Genomic DNA, 12,500 nt, shown 5'->3' with positions numbered 1-12,500 from the left:
CTCCCTCTCGCACGTGCCGCCAATGTAGCGAAGACTTTGCCTGGCTGGTTGTAATGTCATAGTTTCTTGTTGTCTTTTCCTGTCTTTCCATTTCTGCTCTCTCCCTCTGTCACTTCTTTGTATTCCCTTTTCTATGGTGCGTCGCCAATCTCCACAGTTGCTGGCAACCGCTTCCCAGTTGCTAATATTGATGTCGCAGGTCTTCATGTCCCTTTTGCAAACATCCTTGTATCGTCAAAACAGTCTTCCCACAGACCTAGTGCCCTAGCAAGCTTTCAGTAGAGTATGTCCTTGGGGATTCTGCCATCTTCCATACGACTAACATGTCCAAGCCATCTCATACATCTTTGTGTGAGGAGTGCAAACATGCTTGGTATTCCTGCTTGCTTGAGGACATCTTTGTTGGGAACACGATCCTAACATTTGATGCCAAGGATTTTCCGGAGGCAGCGCAGGTGAAAGATATTTAGGTGACGCTCTTGGTGTGTGTATGGTGTCCAGGTCTCACTGCCATACAGTAAAGTGCTAAGTACACATGCCTGGTAGATCTTCATTTTTGTGGTCTTGATCAGCTTGTTGTTGTCCCATGCCCGTTTGGAGAGTTGGGCCATCACAGCAGCTGCCTTACCAATGTGTATGTTGAGCTCAGTATCAAGGGATAGGTTGTAGGTAACGGTAGAGCCAAGATAGGTAAATTTCTCCACCTCCAGTAGTCTGTGGTCTCCAATATGTATGTTTGGGATGCCCGATGTAGCCTGACCCATGATGTTGGTCTTCTTGAGGCCGATAACTAAGCCAAAGTCACTACATGCTTGCGCAAAGCAGTTGATGAGCCTTTGCAGGGCTTCTTCTGTGTGTGATACCAGAGCGGCATCATCAGCAAAAAGCATCTCCTTGATCAGGACACTTCTGATTTTGGTCTTGGCACGCAGACGCGAAAGATTGAACAGTTTCCCGTCACTTCTAATGTGCAGAAACACTCCATCATCTGATGTCTCAAAGGCATGTGACAGAAGCAGCGAGAAAAAGATGCCAAATAATGTAGGAGCAAGGACACAGCCTTGCTTTACCCCGTTCTTTATTTGGAAGGCGGCTGATGTTGAACCATTGTGCTGTATGGTGCCTTGCATATGTATGTACTACGTATATATATATATATATATATATATATATATATATATATATATATATATATATAAAATAAACAAGAGTGAAAAAGCTACAGAAGGCTTGTGTTATATGGTTAAAGTATATATTTAAATCGTTATGTTAGAAAAATGTTATAAAATTTTGAGTATAGAAACATTGTTTTTGGAGAAATAACCGGTTTCGTATTAACATGTCTTCGCTCGTAAAGAGAAAAAACACTTGGTATCGGTTTCAATATAATAAGAACATATCTTTTACAAGAATGTATTGAGCACTTCTTTTCCATTCATTCATTCGGCATAAAATAACGAACATATGCATATATATTTCTTTATTGCCCACCGAGAGCTAAACACAGAGTGGACAAACATCGACTCCAGTGCGTAACTGGTACTTATTTCATCGACCCCGGAAGAATGAAAGGCAAAGTCGACCTCGGCGGAATTTGAACTCAGAACGAAACGGCAGACGAAATACCACCAAGTATTTCGCCCGACGTTCTAACGATTCTGCCAGCTCGCTGCCTTATGCATGTATGTATGTATGTATGTATGTATGTATGTATGTATGCATATATGTGTATATATGTGTTTGTATATATATATGTGTGTGTGTGTGTGTTTTTGTGTGTATGTATACACATAAGCACACATACATACATCCATACATACATACACACATACATACACATATATGTATGTGTGTATATATATATGTGTATGTGTATATATATGTGTGTGTGTGTGTGTGTGTGTCTATGCATATATATATATATATATATATATATATATACATATACGTACATACATTGAATGAGAGAGTGCGTGTACGTGTGTGTGTATTATGCAACAGAGTGAGAGAGAGATACAATCGGCTGCCAAATTATAACTCCACTCTGACATCTTCACGTAATTCTACTCACTTTTCTCATAACAATTTCGTACAAAGGCACAAGGCAACAAATTTTAGAGGTGCCCAGTCGTTTATATTGGAAAAATAGACAACTATATATGTATAAATGCTACTTGTTTTTTTTTGTTTTTTTTTATCTCGGAAGGATAAAAGCAAAGTTGGTCTGATAGAGATTTGAAAGTGAGAACGTAAAGAGACGTAACTAAAAGCCACTAGATATTTTTCGCGCCTCTGTCGATATTGCCAATACAACAATCGTCCACGTTATCCAATGGCGATTCCTCGGGGACAAACAAGATCGCCTATTTGAGGAAGGGGAACTGCCGACTAAACTGACTCCAGTATGTCGCTCTCAGAGCGTAAAATAGATCATTTAAATCGTCATTCCATCATGCATGCCAGCAACTTCCACCACACTATCAAAAAAAAGAATGAATGAAATATCCATATTATTAAAGTTCTGTTTAAAACATAAAACAAACAGCAAACCCGCATTTGCTTTCACGCTTATAGAAATTGATTCCTCAATACTCTGCACACGTAGCAGCTCTGAACAATCTTTTCTCGCTAGATTCTCAGTGTACAAGATTACATACGATATAAGTCATTAAAAAAACAATGAGAAAATTCAGTATTATTAATGAAAACTGTAATGGTATTGCTTTTATTTCAGAAAAAACAACACATTATTATATGAATAAATTAATTTTAGGATTCCTAAGAAAGGTAATTTCTTAAAATATCACCATTTTACTCAAATCACCCCAAATATTACATCCTATATTCCAAAATCATCAACTGTATTAATACTATAGCTTTATGTTTGCCTTTGTGTGTCAATATATCGACTATATATTGATGATATACATTATATATGATGTTAGCTATGTAAAATCTGTATTCCTATAGTATTAACAGGTGTACGTTCTCGTCAATACGTACACACATAAGTAGTGCAAGGTAATGCGCTCTATCTCTACTTCTCTTTTATTCTTTCTCTCTCTCTTTCCTTTATAAATTGCGTGTGTGTATGTGTGTGCATGTGTGCGTTCATGTATATGTGTGTGTTTGTGTGTGTTTGCGTGTGTGTGTGAGTGTGTGTGTGTGTGTGTGTGTGTGTGTGTGTGTGTGTGTGTGTGTGTGTGTGTGTGTGTGTGTGTGTGTGAAGTCGCGTAGCTTAATGGTTAGGGTATTCAGCTCACGATCAAAACGTCGTGAGTTCGATTTTCTGAGGCGCGTTGTGTCTCTGAGCAAGGCACTTTATTTCACATTGCTCCAATCCACTCACATGGCAAAAATGAGTAGTACTTGTATTTCAAAGGGTCAGTCTCGTCACATTCTGTGTCACGCTGCATTTCCCTGAAATCTACGTTAAGAGTATGCATTTCTGTGGAGTTCTCAGCCACTTTCACGTTAATTTCACGACTGATCGGACCAACTGGAACCCACGTTTTCGTAATCGACGGAGTGCCAGTTTATATATATATATATATATATATATATATATATATATATATATATATATGTGTGTGTGCGTGTGTGTGTGGGGGGGGGGGGGGTATGTATATATATTTGCATGTATATGTGTATGTATTGAATCCTATTTTGTATTAAATCTAATTTTGATTCAACATCTTTTTCTCCTCCATTTTTCTATAATTGTTTATGGTATATTTATACCTATAACGATATTTTTCAACAACTATTTTCATATTTTTATTATTTGCTCTGGCTGTTTTTTTATGAATATGATAAATCTTTATTAGAAATCATTCTTTCTCTCTTTTTGGACCTCTCAAAAAGTTTGAATTGTTCTCTTTTGAACTTATTTTTCCTATATATACACACATATACACATACATATATGCATGTATACGCTCATAGACATATACACATATATACATATATACATACATACATATATATATATATATACATATACACACATACATATATGTTTATATGTGTATTATTAAGCAATTAAAAAATTTTAATTAAAATTAAAAATTAAAAAGTTGAAGAATTAAGGCATTGGAAAGTCACATAAGGTTGTTGGAGATTACCTAAGGGGTGTTCAGTACATTTACTGTGTAGTGGTTTAGGGTGTATTTAGATTTGTGGTAAAATTGGAAGGTATGAAAAAAGCGGTGGTTGCATGTACCTTTTGGATCGCATTTCCATCTCTGATTCGCTTTATAAACGGAATGAAAACGCGCCTTTTTTAAAGCAAATTGTGACAGGTGGTGAGAAATGTTCAGAGAAAGCGATCCTGGAGTAAGCGACATGAGCCACCCTTAACCAGCCCAAAACCGGGTCTTCACCCTTAAAAAAGTCTTGCTTTGTGTCTGGTGGGATTGGAAAGGAATTTTGTACTATGAGCTTCTCCCAAGTAACCAGACAATTAATTCTGAGAAATACTGCACACAACCGGACGAGTTAAAAGCAGAAACGTCCAGAATTGGCCAACAGAAAGGGTGTTGTTTTCCAACACGATAATGCAAGACCGCATGTTTCTTTGGGAACCAGACAAAAATTGCTGCAGCTCGGTTGGGATGTGTTACCCCACCCTCCATGTTCACCAGATATTGCTCCTTCGGATTGCCACTTATTCAGGTCTCTGCAGAATAGTCTTAATGGTAAAAATTTCAATTTCTTGGATGACGAAAAAAGATACCTTGATAAATTCTTTGCCATAAACCCACCTCAATTCTGGAAAGATGGTATTTTCAAGTTAAAGGAAAGATGGAGACGCATTGTGCAACAAAATGGTTCATATTTGATTGATTAAAAATGTAATGGCAAATATTTATTGACCTTTTTCTTTCCTTTAAAAATTGGCACGAACTTTCCGGACAACCCAATATATATATGTGTATATATATATATATATATATATATATATATATATATATATATATATATATATATATATATATATATATATATATATATATCGCCTTCTTTAAAGCATTGATCGAAGTTATTGGTAGCTGACATCCCTCCTATTTCATTATTTTATTTCAACGAGACCTCAACCTGATCAAAAAATAATTCCATCGTTTATAAATGTCTGACATTTAAAATTTTGAATTGTCAAAGAAGAAAATAAATAGTGCAAATTGATTTGGCTAGCGAACACATTTGGAGGATTAAATCTTAACAGTAATTGAAATAACAGTTAATTTTTTTTTTCTCCTAACATATGTTCTTGTAATTCTGTTATTAAGAAGTGACTTTAATAAGTTTGATTAAGCGAAGAGGTGACAGATGAAAATTATTTACCAGACAACAATACTTTTGGATTTCTGACTTGTGACTTGCTGGATTTGGAGTGTTGGTTAACCTGTCAACTAAACTTCTCACTCTTACATTCATTATTTCATAGTACTATGACATGATTTATTGATTCATGTTAAATTATTTGTTTATTTGGCTCATTAACGCATCGCCATCCAACGTAGAGGTTATCTCAGATACGTCAACATACTTAAAGATTTGAATTATGCATTCTTGAGGACTCTAAATTTTTGTTTCAATCATATACATGTGTGTGTGTGTGTGTATTTATGCATGCATGCATGTATATATGTATGTGTGTGTGTGTATATATATATACATATATATATATATATATATATATATATATATATATATATATATATATATATATATACATATATACATGCATGCATGCATAAATATATACACGCACACACACACATGTATATGATTGAAACAAAATATATAATTTAGAAAAAAAAACACAATTATTGAATTCATCCATGAAAATCCACAGTCACATATAGAAAAATTCAATAAGTAAATTCACTAAAAAGACTTATAATAAAAATACAACGTAATAGATATTTAAATAATAAAACGACTACGCGTGTTTCATAACCACATTTTCAAATAGAAAATAAAATAAAAATCAAATCGAATTGTGTTTTTTTCTCTAAATTATATATTTATATATATATATATATATATATATATATATATATATATATATATATTGCATAAAAGATCGTGGGTAAGGGCAAAACAATGCGAAGTAAATGCAAGGTAAATCACAAGAAAACAAATATGTGAATTAATTCACATATTTGTGAATTAGAAGGTTTACTTTCATTTTTCAATGTGATAAAGAACATGTATAATTTGTTTCAATAGATTTGTAAAAAGAATATGGATTTTATTACCAATTTTTAATGCCTACTTACTTTTCAGTCACCCTGTATATAATTATATATATATATATATATATATATATATATAAGTGCTGTAAACTTTCGATAGAACTTGGAATAATTAGAATATCTCGAACCATACATAAATTTTAGCGTGCAAATACTGGGTTGTAAGACCGTTTTGTATGTTTATATAAAAGTGTATATGCGTGTGTGTGTGTGTGTGTGTGTGTGTGTGTGTGTGTGTGTGTGTGTGTGTGTGTGTGTGTGTGTGTGTGTGTATGTGTGTATGTATTTTTGTATGTATGTATGTATGTATGTATGCAGGTACAATTAAAATCTGTTTCATCTGCAATTCGGAGAACCTAATCTACGTTACAGCATGTAAAGTTTCCCGAGAATATTTCATTCAACAAGTATAGCACAGAACATCGCCATCAAATCAGAGAACCATACACAACAAATTAAATTTGAATGTTGAAGTGAATCTAACGGTTTTTGTGTGTTTTTAAATGGCTTCCACGCTGCAATTGTTTAAGTCAATAGAGAAACATTGAAAATGACAAGTAGGGGATGGTAAAGACCATGAAAACTTACATAATCTGTGGACGCCAACTGCATGACACACGCTTACACACACTCCCTCACATACACACAATTTTCTGTCCATGACTCACATTTATACGCACACAAACACACATGCACGCCCCCACCCCACATGAAACAAAATGTAACTCACAAGATCAACATTAGTGTAACATGAAAATTGCAGCAAAGCTGCGTGATAGTAGCGGCTCGACCTAGAGAGTGTGCCTGATCTCTGAATTACGCATCCTGTCGAGTAGCATTACTCCAGTAATATTCCGAAGGAACTCCATTCGGCTGCTTATACTCGTGATCGTACTCTTTCGGTCGTTACTCAACAATCATGACCTTAGGTGAGGACAAGCACGCAAAGCGAACTGAAGATGGTGAGCTTGGCTCTTTTACCATCTTCTCCTCTACTGTGGATCAAACCTCGGAGCTGGCACATTACCGAGCCAGTACCTACACTTCTTGCGTCTAATTCAGCCTCCTGCTTCTCATTATTTGTTAATGCGGCCCAGGATACTCAAATTTCGGGCGATATTTGTGAAAACCTAGTTTGGCTGAGTGAGATTAACACATCCAAATAGAATGGCAAATACCTCTTAGTCATTAGATAATATGCAGGTCTGTGTAAACACAGTCAAGAAAGATTTCATGATCAGAATTTCAGATCACACATTCATGATCAGAATTTGTGTCCCATAGTCATTCACAGAATATGTTGTAGTGAAAATGGTACACTCCTATCCACGTGACAAAGTGGCCATTATAAAATCAGACAATCAGTCGTTGTAGGAGGTCAGTAGTAGTAGAGTCGTTGTACGAGTCCTCAGCTGGAGCCAATGTCAGTTACATGATATATGCGAGTTCGAGTTACAGTCAAGGTAGACCTTACAAAGTCGTTATCTTGCGGAGCTATCAGTGATAGCACGATAGACGAGTTAGAGATAATAAGACGTGGAATACAGTCACAACATAATAGTGACGACAAGAATATTACAGTGCCAACGACTACATACAAGTGGGCAAGGATCCACAGTATAACAGAATATAAACTAGAAAACTATCTATTCCGATGATACTATCAGCAAATATGAAACCCAGTATGCCAAAATTTATGTGAGCTCAACTTCTCAACATAACAATACCTACTTTCAATTCCTTTATCCAGCAATTTATTTATCCACTAGGATTCTTCCGGGAATACGTCAACAATAAAATGATTAGTCACTTCCTTACATTACAATTATAAGGTGACTAACAACTTTATTACTGAACCGTTCCTGTAGGAGTCGGCCGATGATGTGATTTCTCACTATGCAATATGCGAAATTTCAGTTTTTGTGTCTCCAATGGACTACTTAAAATATGTTCAAATTAATAAGACCCCTTTTTAGGTAGTCGTTGTGCCTCGCGACCACCTAAGTGTTGATTGAGGTATCACGACTAAACTAATAATTTAAAATGGATGATAATTTATAAATCTTACTCTAAGTGTGGATTTAACAGTGAAATAATGAACAATTAATAAAGGCAAAAGTTGTAAATTTACTTTATACATTGGAAGTTAATGATTTCCCTGTGTCTGAGATCTCATTTTATTTTAATGACCATTACTAGTTTTGTGATGCATAATATAATTACTACTATAAATAAAATCTAGTATGTTAATCATGTTACCTCCCCGCCCTCTCTCCGTCCCCTAAAGCCTAACACCCAGTTTGACATGCCCAGTGCTCTCTTGGGGCGGTACCGCATACGTTCAGAAGCGTTGATGTAATGCACAAGGATACTGAATTCCAACGACTTGTTATTAGCATAGCTTTGAGTCTATGTAATCACAATTCACACACACACACACACACACACACACACACACACACACTCACACACACGCACACACTCACACACACTCACACACACACATACGCACACACATGTATGATGGCATCCATATATATATATATATATATATATATATATATATATTTGATTAAATCTATATTATATATAGATTTATATTATATATATATATTATATACATATTTTTTTGATTAAATCTATATTATTATATATATATATATATATATATATATATATACACATATATATACATATACATATAAATGCATATATGTCTATATATATAAACATGTCGGAGACCCCCTTCGGTCACGAATGACCATGGGATTGCACCTAGAAAGTTACCCTCCGAGGCGCAAGTCGGGGCAAGGTTGTTTATGGAAGACCACCAGTCCCCTCTTCACGCTACCGATGTCACCCAAGGGAAAGGCAAAGGTCGATACAGCTTGGCACCAGTGACGTCGCAACTCATTTCTACAGCTGAATGAACTGGAGCAATGTGAAATAAAGTGTCTTGCTCAAGAACACAACACGCAGCCCGGTCCGGGATTCGAACTCCCAACCTCACGGTCGTAAGTTCGACGCTCTAACCACTGAGCCATGCGCCATGCATGTATATATGTGTGCATATATGTACATATATGTGTATATATATATATACATATATGCATGTGCATAAATATATGCATGTATGTGTATGCATATATATACATAATACAAACATACATATATATATATATATATATATATATATATATATATATATATATATATATGCATGTGTGTGTATATATATATATATATATTTATAAACATTTGACATTTCCGATGTCGTCTTTATTTTTACTCGTTTTCAAATGATGGCTTTTCTTGAACTTTTGATGGAAATTCTTAGGGAGAAATAAGTACAATTACAATTATTTCAGTATATTTCTAATTATAAAGCAAATTGGCTCAGCTATGCTTTGTTCTTTATCCGGTCGTTTGCATAATTTTCTTCCCAAAGACAAGAACCTAGAATCATTGTAAGTGCTGTAGTTTATATGATAAACAATAATGTTTAATTGTAACCAACTATTCGTGTATTCTATGAACCTAATTCATAAAAAGAATTCTCCAGCCGAAAACGTTATTTCGTAAAGGTTAGATGTCAGAAAAACATTTTAACCTTTTACAAATACAGGTGATTATTTATGCTTTTTTTTTTTTCAAGCTTCTTTCTACTAACTAAATATTCAAAGAAAGGTTTCATTACTACAAACCGATAATTATCTTACGAGCAGCTTTCGAGTTATTGTTGTCGTTGTTTTAACACTTTTTTGTTCCCTTTCTACTTTCTTTAATTGCCCACTCCAACCCGAAATTTCATAGAACCAAAATGTTTTTAGGCTCTATATACAGAAAAATTGCTCGTAACTGATGACAACACAGTAGCATCTTTCAATGAATAATCTATCCTTTTTCATAACTGAGTCCTTCCAAGTTCGTATAGCGTCCTCGGATAGACCCCGAAACAAAAACTTTCAGTGGTGTCTATAAAGAGCAATAAAGATGCAAGTGAAATTATATGGACCTACTCAAACGATGACATGACCGCTGGCACGGGTGTCAGTAATGACAGGACGCAGGTTTTCTTTTAGGATGAGAGCCAATGGACTTTCGAAAAATTCTTTCTGCTATGTCTAATTACAAACCTTTTAAGAATTTTAAAAGTGTAATAGTCCCCAAAATTATATTTTTCAGTAATATTTAATATTATTTCTGTTTATAATACAACCCCAATTACTGGATTAGCAATTCATCAATAGCTCACACGGATGCTAACGCGATATTAGAAGCACATGATTTTAATTCATGTTTTGTCAATGTTGTTTTCTTATTTACTGAACATAATCATAATGGCATCAGCTACTAATATGAAACTTATTAAGACTGGCGGACTGAACAGTATGGCATTGTTGGTAAGGGTAATAAAATTATCGGTGTTTTGAGAGGAGCTAGTTGTGTAAGAATTTGGAATATAAAAAGGCATTTTTAACTCAAGCACCAATCGATCAAAGAAAAAACTCTTGATGACCACTAAGTAGCCAAAGCGGAATCATTCTTAATCAAAGAATTTTTGACGGGATCTTTCCATTTAGCTGCTGCAATTTATATTATTTCGTTCACTATTGTTGATCGCAAACGGAGAGTTTGCTAAAAAAAACTGCCGTAAAGTGGTGCACCATTTATATTTGACGGCTTTCGTAATAAGCATGCTATTGTAAAACGTGTGAATGGGTTACCAATAAACAGAAAAACCCTTAAAGTCAGTCATCAAAATGAATAGTAACAGAAAGTCAAATTCAAACACAATTCAATAACTGCGACATTTCTGTATATCTTGAAAATAGCATTGATTTTATGCCATCAGTTCGATTATTATGATATTTTTCAGGGAATTTTATTCATAAGAAGTTGATTAAGTCAGAGAACCTACTTCTAAATGCGTCAGGAAAAGACACAAATGACTTTTATGCTGCAATATTTCGTGAAAGGCATACACGTATATATTTTTTTAATAGTTTCGGCAACGTCTGTTGATGCCACTAATACAGTAGACCGATAGGTGTTTGCAAAGTAATTTACTGAATCAGTAGGCACTCGTTTTCTTTGTTGCCATTGTACTATACATCAAGGAGGTTTTTTTTTTTAGGGAAAGCAAGCGTTAAAGATTCAATGATGAGATGAGAGTTGTAACAATTTGATGACTGCAACAATTTTTGCATAAGCGGAAATTTAATTTACTTTCAAAAGAAGTTTAATCTACTAACAACGATTTATCAATCTACAATAATGTACGGTATTTGAACTGTGGTCAAGTACTTGAGCGATTCGTTGAATGTTGAGCAGAATTCAAGTAAACTGTCTTTAGATATGTAAAACATAAAGCATGATTTTTTACAGTTAAACGATTTTGTTTGGTCAAGTAAACTAACGTTTTTCACAGATTTTCTATTGCATCTGAGTTAATCTAATATTAAACTGCTAGATTCGGTTATATCTATTCATGTGGTATTTGACCTGTGTACGAGGGTGGGCTGAAAAGTTCATATGCTGACCTTGATGCAATGGTCGAACTCGACCAAATGTGTTTTATTTTTCGACATAGTCTCCCCTGCGGTCCATACCCTTCTTCCATCGGTGTTGCAACGCTTGGATTCCCGTGGTATAGAAGCTCTCATCCTGACCCTCAAAAAAGTCCCTCAACAGCAGATATGACCTCATCATCGGTCCGATACTGCTTCCCAGCCAAGTGTTTTTTCATGGTGCCAAATCAGGAGAATATGCACAGCAAACCATTGCAACCATAGACTTGTGTGCAGGAGCATTGTCCTGGTGAAGTAGGGCCCCCTTCGTCTAATCAACATTTAAACGTCTGTCATCCATCACCATGTGGTGAACACGGTCGATGTTTTCTTGGGTGGTGGCTGTGGCAGGACCTTGAGTTATCTTCAAGATTCTCCCTACCCCTATTGAATTCAGAGGCCCACTTTTGCACAGTTGATAAAAACTGGAGCATCATCCACTAATGTAGAAACTATGTCAGCATGAATGTCCTTGGGGGCTAACCCCTTTTTCTGCAGATGTTTGATAACACCACGGTGCCAAATTTTATCCGTTTTTCACGAAATGTCTCTAGTGCCACTTTTCCAGTCATCAATTCTGTATTCATTGTGGGTTTATCTGGAAAGACAAAAATGCATTTAGCATCAGGAAAGGTTGAATTTAATGCCTGCCAAGTTTAATTACTGTATG

The sequence above is a fragment of the Octopus bimaculoides genome, chromosome 3 (genome assembly GCF_046866305.1).
Source record: "Octopus bimaculoides isolate indiv1 chromosome 3, ASM4686630v1, whole genome shotgun sequence".
Taxonomy (NCBI): Eukaryota; Metazoa; Mollusca; class Cephalopoda; order Octopoda; family Octopodidae; genus Octopus; species Octopus bimaculoides.
This window is presented reverse-complemented; position numbering follows the sequence as displayed.